Genomic DNA, 7,514 nt, shown 5'->3' with positions numbered 1-7,514 from the left:
AAGATAATTATCTGGATGAACAAATTTTGGTTATTACTGTGTAACTAATACAATAACAAATGACAGCTTACAATAATTAATACACTAAACGTGCTTTTTTAGGATAAAAAGTAGCAACTCATAAATGGGTTGGTAATTCTTTGGTACTAATTAAATACTTTTGATAAGCTTACACATATTTTTTTGAGTTATTTTCATAATGTAATTATAATAATTTCGTATCTTACTGAACAGTTTATTAAATTGGAATAACGAACTTCTTTCCTGACGGAAATCTCCCGATCACTTAATTGTTTTTTATTTTAAAATAATATTATTAGATAGGCTTATTCGTAAAGATATATAAAGGTATAATAAGTAGTAAGTTAAGATAGGTATAAATAATATTATAAGATAGGTATATTTTTTTATCATCGGAATCCGAATAATAAAACTATTATAATAACTTGTATTATTTCTATTCTTCTACCCAATACTTTTCATTCACTGCATAAAAACCATTAATTTCAGTCGTTCATGCGTACGATGATCCCCATCTGTTCGAATTATCTCTTGCTACGAGCTGATTCTCTGTACGCCACATTTGTTAGGAAGTTAGGAAAAATAGACTATAATAATAAATATATCACACATAAAAAATTAAATTTGGTGAACAAATTTCTGTAATGACTCCAAATATAAATTTAAATGCATTCAACCGTCCCGATAACAAAAGATCTTATTACAAACTTTACGTTGAAATCATTATATTGTAAGAAAAAAAAATATCATCAATACCGCAAAATTTAACTTGTCCTTTGAGGGAGTCATAGAAGCTAAATATGGTAATATAACGTTCAGGTTAGCTAACTTAACGGCTAGAGGTAAAATAACTGTGAACGCACTGTACCTACGTAGTCTGGCTGCGACAAATCGATTTTCACAATTTGTCCATTGTCATGAAAATGACAATCGCAATCAAATGTCAAACCATGTCACATCTGAAAGTTTGACATTGTATGATTGTGTTAGGTTTTGACATTATTTTGAAAACAAACGGTTTCCACTTTTCGATAATTACGTAGTTTAAATATAAATTAATAAATTTTATTCTCACAGAATTGGGATAACTTCTAACTTTAATATCTGGACATAATTACGGTGTAAAAATGGACAGAGAACTTGAAAAGGAGCCATGGCTTATGGGGCTCGCTGAAGAACTGGATAACTTTTGTTTGAAAGTCGAAGGTAAGTCCAATGCGAATTGCTCTTATAAAATTTTTACATCATCAAATAATTGAGCCTTCTACTCAATAACTGAATATTAACATATAATTTGGCATTTTACAGAAACAATACAGAGAGATAAGAAAGAAATGGAGGAAAATAAAAAGAGAAATGAAAAAGAGATAAAATACATGCAGGAATTGAAGCTAAAGGTAGATAGGTACTTGTTTGATTTAATCTCATATAGCCCAGTTGTTAGTGACCATGACTAATAAAGCTATGGTTCCGGATTCAAATCCTGGTGGGTGCAAATATGTGTGTGATGATTATTAATGCTTGTAACCGAGTTATGGATATGACTTAAGAAAGAATCTAAAACAAATTGAAAGGAATTTCTAGACAACACACTATCTCCAGAGGTGTAGACAAGGTCTCATGTTTGTGGCAACTGACACTGGTCCTTATACAATGGTGACATCTTGCTTAGGATTAAACTGACAACTCAATACCTTTGCAAACTTGTTGGCCAAGCAGAGGGTGATATAAACAATATATAGTTACAAAATCTATATTTTCACATGTCGAACAACGAACAATTCTGCACCAGTTATGGTGGCTGACTCTTCATTCTCTGATACATACATATGTGTATAGAGGGTAATGTTGGTTAAGGCTTTGATCTGGTCTGTCCAGCACATAGGGGAGCGTCCCCTTGACCTACTGTTGTTGACCCTTCCCTGAACAACCAGTCTCTCTATGGCATGCTCTCCACGTCGCATGATATTTCTGAAGTATCTGAGTATACCCGCTCTGACTGTAGATGAAACCCTTTCTTTCACCTTGAGTTCTTCAAGTATCAAGACGTTTCTCTCACACCAAATTTCTAGTGTGTCAATCCTTTTCTCTCTCATTCTTTGACTGTCCATGTTACGGCACCATATAGTGGTATGAGAAACACCAGAGATATCATTAACTGGACTTTAGTTGCTATGGTGATATTCCTGTCCCGCCATATCCTCGTCAACTTCTGCATTGCAGATCTGGTAATAACAATTCGCCTTTTAATTTCGTCTTCCGAGCCACTACTTATTAATATATTATAATATTAACTAACAAACACAACAATAATTTTAGGTGCCCTGCGCAGAAACAGACAAGAACCATGCATCATTATCATCTATATAATCTACTATACTTTATTAGCCTTCTTTGTCAAGGAAGCTTTAATATATTTCTTGAATTTGAGTCCTAGGGATGCACACCACAATCTTTAGAAGTCTGCAGGGCAGTACTTAACAATCCAAAAAAAGCATTAAATATTGATATTGGAATTCAGGGGCGCACAAAATATTCTCAGGATAATCAATACAGTTATCACCACTATCACTCTTATTCTGCATCAGGTTCTACAATAAAAGTTTTCAAGTAGATGTCAGGGCCAATATAGTACCCATACATTACAACAAATATGCTTGAAAATTGGTATACCTCTATATACCATCCTTTGCACAGGATGCCGGCTAGATTATGGGTACCACAACAGCACCTTTTTATGCTTTGAAGCAGTAATATCTAAGCATTATTGTGTTTCTGTCTGAAGGGTGCCTAAGCTTGTGAGATTACTGGGCAAATGAGGGTTAAAATCTTCTGTCTCAAGATGATGAGCGTAATTGTAGTGCTGCTCAGAATTTTTAAGTGCACTGCATTGTAATGGGCAGGACATATTTATTACCATCAGCTGAATGTCTTGTTTGTCTCGTACCTTACTGTCATAAAGAAAATATTATTTTTAGAAAGAGCTGACACAGACACTAGAAGATTTAAACAAGAGAGGCTGTGAATTGGACCGGGTGTGTGAGATGTTCAAAACAGGTCTCAAAATTGCTGACAGTGATAATAATAGGTTGGAGAGTGCTAAGTAAGTTTTATTTTCTTAATTGTTCAACACTGAGATGCCACCATGTTGTATTTGAGGGTAGTTGTACTAATTTGTAGTGATGGGCCGAATGTGGTTTGCACCGAATACAAACATTGTGTAAAAATAAAAAATTCGGTCGAAGTTCGGTTGATTTTCGCCGCGCTTTATCGGCAGTTACAGTTCGCGTCTTGTGTTTGCAACGCGGTTAGCTACACTCTACCCGCACTTCGCGTACCCCGTACGTACGCATGAATCTGGACCGGTCGGTGCTCATTAGCAAATATAATGTAATTCATGACGCAAGCGTTTTTATTTACAATTAACATATTATGTTTTCTTACTTCTTAGGTGTTTTAACGAGGTGTATGGTGATAAGTATTAATATTTTCTTGATGCAAGTTTTAAAGGGCCTATTTTATTGAACAGAAAAGACAGATTATTGACAGATCAATCAAAGAGGAAGAAGTTTCATGATGTTTAAAATTAATTAATTTCTATTTATTTTTAAAACTTTCTTTCAATAATTTATTTATTCAACAAAAACACTATTTCAACAATGCACAATATACACATTGAACTTTTCACTAAATCCATTCAATTTCACTTATAAGATGTACACAGCACTAATATTGCACAATATGTCAGCTGTATGGCTACAGATACACTTGCGAGATATCTTTATCGCGTGCGCCAGTCATGACGCCAGTCATTCAGGTGACGCGAACCATTAAGATTTTCCTCTAGCAAAAACTGTCCAACGCGGCTAAAGAAGATCTCACTTCAATAATTGTATGTTTGTGGAATGTTTTCAGATTTAATTACCAGCTTGGGAAGGAGTTGACGGGGGTTCGTCTTGACTTAAGCGCACCTATCAATATTGCCAAGGGCTGTATCCTTTTAAAAAACTTTTTTTTTGTGTTGAGATTGTTCTAGCGATACCTATGTAGACCTGCCTCTCAAGAGATTGCCCATTATCACGTGAGAAAGGGGAGGGGGTTTTATAATTTTCACACAGATTGTACCACAAATAAATAATTGGGGAAAGCCCAGGCCCCTGGGTATCGTAAGAGGCAATTTAGGGTACCAGTGGGCTTCTTTGCACAGAATGCCGGTTAGATTATAGGTACCACAACGGCTCCTATTTCTGCCGTGAAGCAGTAATGTGTATGCATTATTGTATTTCGGTCTGAAGGGCGCCGTAGCTAGTGAAATTACTGGGCAAATGAGACTTAACATCGTACGTCTCAAGGTGACAAACACAATTGTAGTGTCGCTCAGAATTTTTGGGTTTTTCAAGCATCCTGAGTGGCGCTGCTCGTCTCGTCCCTTATTGTCATAAAAAATATATATTTATGCACAATTTTTCCTAGTTTGATTCGAAAATTATGTTTAATGGGATCCTTATAGAAGCTCAGATATAAAGAATGAATCCAAACGGTTGCTGCAATCTTTCGAGATGGACTCGGACAGTGACGCGTTGTGGGATATGATACGATTTGTGTTCGCACAAGATCTGCTGCCAGAAAAAGAGAATCGAGCTTATAACTGATCATCATTAAGATAATTTTAAGATGTGCGTTTTGCATAAACCTCTAAACTGCATATGAAGTCCTCGTACCATATTTATGTTCTCCTGGCGTCTATGTATACTCCATGCTCATGACGTTAGAATATATTAAGGTATACTCGCGTCATAGATTAAGACAATCTCTTCTCATATCATAGTTAATATGATCGCCTGGTACCAAAACACCGTATAATCTCATATCTCCCACGTTAATTCTTATGAATAACAAGAGGATGTAAATACTATGTATCAAGAGCGTGTGCGTACAAATTAGCGAGCCCATGTTCGACCCGAGTTGTCCTTCATTTGCAGCGCGAGCCAATATGTTGATATAAATTTAAGTAGAACGTCGATCCAGGTTGAACAGCCCGCGGTGGCTAGACAGACCAGTTCATTGTTGTTATCAAATTAGCAATAACTTGAAGATTTCTGGCACCCGGGGACTCCTATACTAACAAGTCTGCAATACCTTTTTCGAGTATCAAAACACTCACTTTTATTTTCAATTTAACTGGAACTATTTCCTTTTCTGTTCTGTGCCATGCGACGCAGAGCTGCTGTAATCGTGAGGTTCCAATCAATCTGTGAACGCCTTGTGTGTCTTCTACCACATTTATCACGCAGAGTTCCGAAGATCTGATTCCTACCGCCGAATCCCACCAACGCACGACACACTACAAAATTATAAGTCATCGTCCTTAGATAGACTGTGTAAAAAAATTGAGTATGAAACCTCTATTTTGAGTAGTGCACGCACACTAACACAAAGTGACATACATACCGCGAGTGTAGGACGTAGCTTGACACGCACACTAAAGTATTAAACCTGGCCTGTTTTCATCGGTTGTCCAACAGGAAGTGGCTCTATCTAGGCGTATAAATTATCTAAGTTATCGTCACTACTTGGGTAACTTAAAAATTGACACCTTCATAAAAGGTCGGAAGCGATCACTTCACCATCAGTTCTTTTGTCTTCCTACTGCACAAAAAAGGCGTGATTAGAACACTCGGCCTTCACAGAAATTATTTCGTGGTCACCACTTTACCTACACTGCATTGTAAGATGAAAATAAATAATTCAAATCAAAATCAAATGTAATTAAAATGGCAAATTTTGTGTGATAGTCCATTTATTAGAATTTAATATATTTGGATTTGATGAATAAAACCTTTTCTACGCGTTTTAAAATGGACGTGTTAACAACTCTGTATCATTCCAAATACCTACTGTAAGTACTTGAAAGTAGATTTCAATCTGTATAAAAATAAATGTACAATATATTCTGTTTGTAAGCTTAAGTATAGACTATACATGTAGCTTAATGATAATAAAATATGCACTTGTAATTCACGGTTTAGTGAAACCACTGTTCTATTTTATTATATCATGTTCTGTTATGAACATTAGTGAGCAACTCTATATGTATATACTAATAGATAGATAATAGTCTTAGAAACGTGTTTTATTTATAACTAATATAGTTCATCATATTTTATTAAATTAGGTTTCTCATTGGTGGTGTTAGCGTATAAAAAAACATTTTCTACGGTTATAAAATGAACGTGTTCACCACTCTATATTATTCCAAATACCTTCTTCAAGTATTTGACAGACGATTTTAGTCCGTGTATAAATTAGAATTTACACTCAATTTGTAGCTATTGGTATTCATATCTGATATGAAAATGTGCATTCAAAATACAATCTTGTAAAATGGAACCACTGTTTTATTCTAAGTATTTTTAAATATGAACTGTGTTACTACTTTTGAACCTCACAAAAAATGTCATAAAATTTGGTCCCCCAGTGTCGTTAACAGCTCTATACACTTCCAAATATATGAACTTGTAAATGAAAGTTGTGAAAAAACCAATTAAGCGGAAGCTTTAGCTTTCTGACAACTAAATGTTTTATTTTACTTTTTAATAGCTAATATACTTATTTGATTTTAAAACGCGTTTTAAAAGTTAACCACTTACTAACACTTCTGCCGAAATCGAAATACTTACCCCCCTATTCATAATAGTCTTCTAACTTAAAGCATTGCTAATTCTCACTGTCTTCTATTGACCTAAGTCAGAATGAAAAATAACACTCTGTAGCAGCTGTTTTAAGTTAGTGGACCATCCTATTAATTATTAATATTATAAATGTGAAAGTTTGTATGCCTGGATGTATGTTTGAACTTCTTTAACGCAAACACTACTGAATGGATTTTGATGAAACTTTGCAATAATATAGCTTACGCACCAGAATAACATATAGGCTATAATTTATAAAAATATTGAATTGAAATTGAATTATCTATACATTGAAATAAAATTGGAGTGTCTGTTTGTAATATTGAAATAACCGTTTTTTACTAAATGTATATTATGAATACACATATACACCAAAATAACATTTTTTACAATTTTTGTCTGTCTGTCTGTTTGTTCCGTCTAATCCGGCGACTTTTATTGGCAGGTAGCTGATGTTTATAGTTTATTTTAGAAAAATAAAGCAATGTCAAAAGCAAAGAAACGGTCTAACTCTAAAAATAATTTAAGTGGCAAAACAACGTTTGCCGGGTCAGCTAGTTATGAATATGGGGGTTAGTCTAACCTTCATGAGTGCTGTGTTCTGATCGACAAGTGAGTTTTATATCTGACAGCTGTTGTCACTGTCAAACTAACCCAGAGCCTTCGCCGGTAGTATGAACTGTCAGCAACGACAAAGCCGAAATATGGAACATGCCACAAATTACACCGTAATAAGCTTCCACTGCTATATCTATACATTGCCGCATTTACTACAGTTGTTTAAAATATTATTGGTGAATA

At 34.8% G+C, this 7,514-nt stretch overlaps 1 long non-coding RNA gene across 1 annotated transcript; it reads left to right on the top strand.

Annotated features, from left to right (window-relative positions):
- The first annotated feature begins 3,060 nt into the window (after positions 1–3,060).
- On the top strand, positions 3,061–4,017 carry LOC126973341 (uncharacterized). The gene is made up of 2 exons (XR_007731336.1): positions 3,061–3,124; positions 3,937–4,017. It is a non-coding gene; the product is annotated as an uncharacterized LOC126973341 (long non-coding RNA).
- Positions 4,018–7,514: the final 3,497 nt, after the last annotated feature.

This window comes from Leptidea sinapis, chromosome 29, assembly GCF_905404315.1.
Source record: "Leptidea sinapis chromosome 29, ilLepSina1.1, whole genome shotgun sequence".
Taxonomy (NCBI): Eukaryota; Metazoa; Arthropoda; class Insecta; order Lepidoptera; family Pieridae; genus Leptidea; species Leptidea sinapis.
Note: the sequence above shows the minus strand (reverse complement) of the source record. Positions and strands in the feature narration are given on the sequence as shown.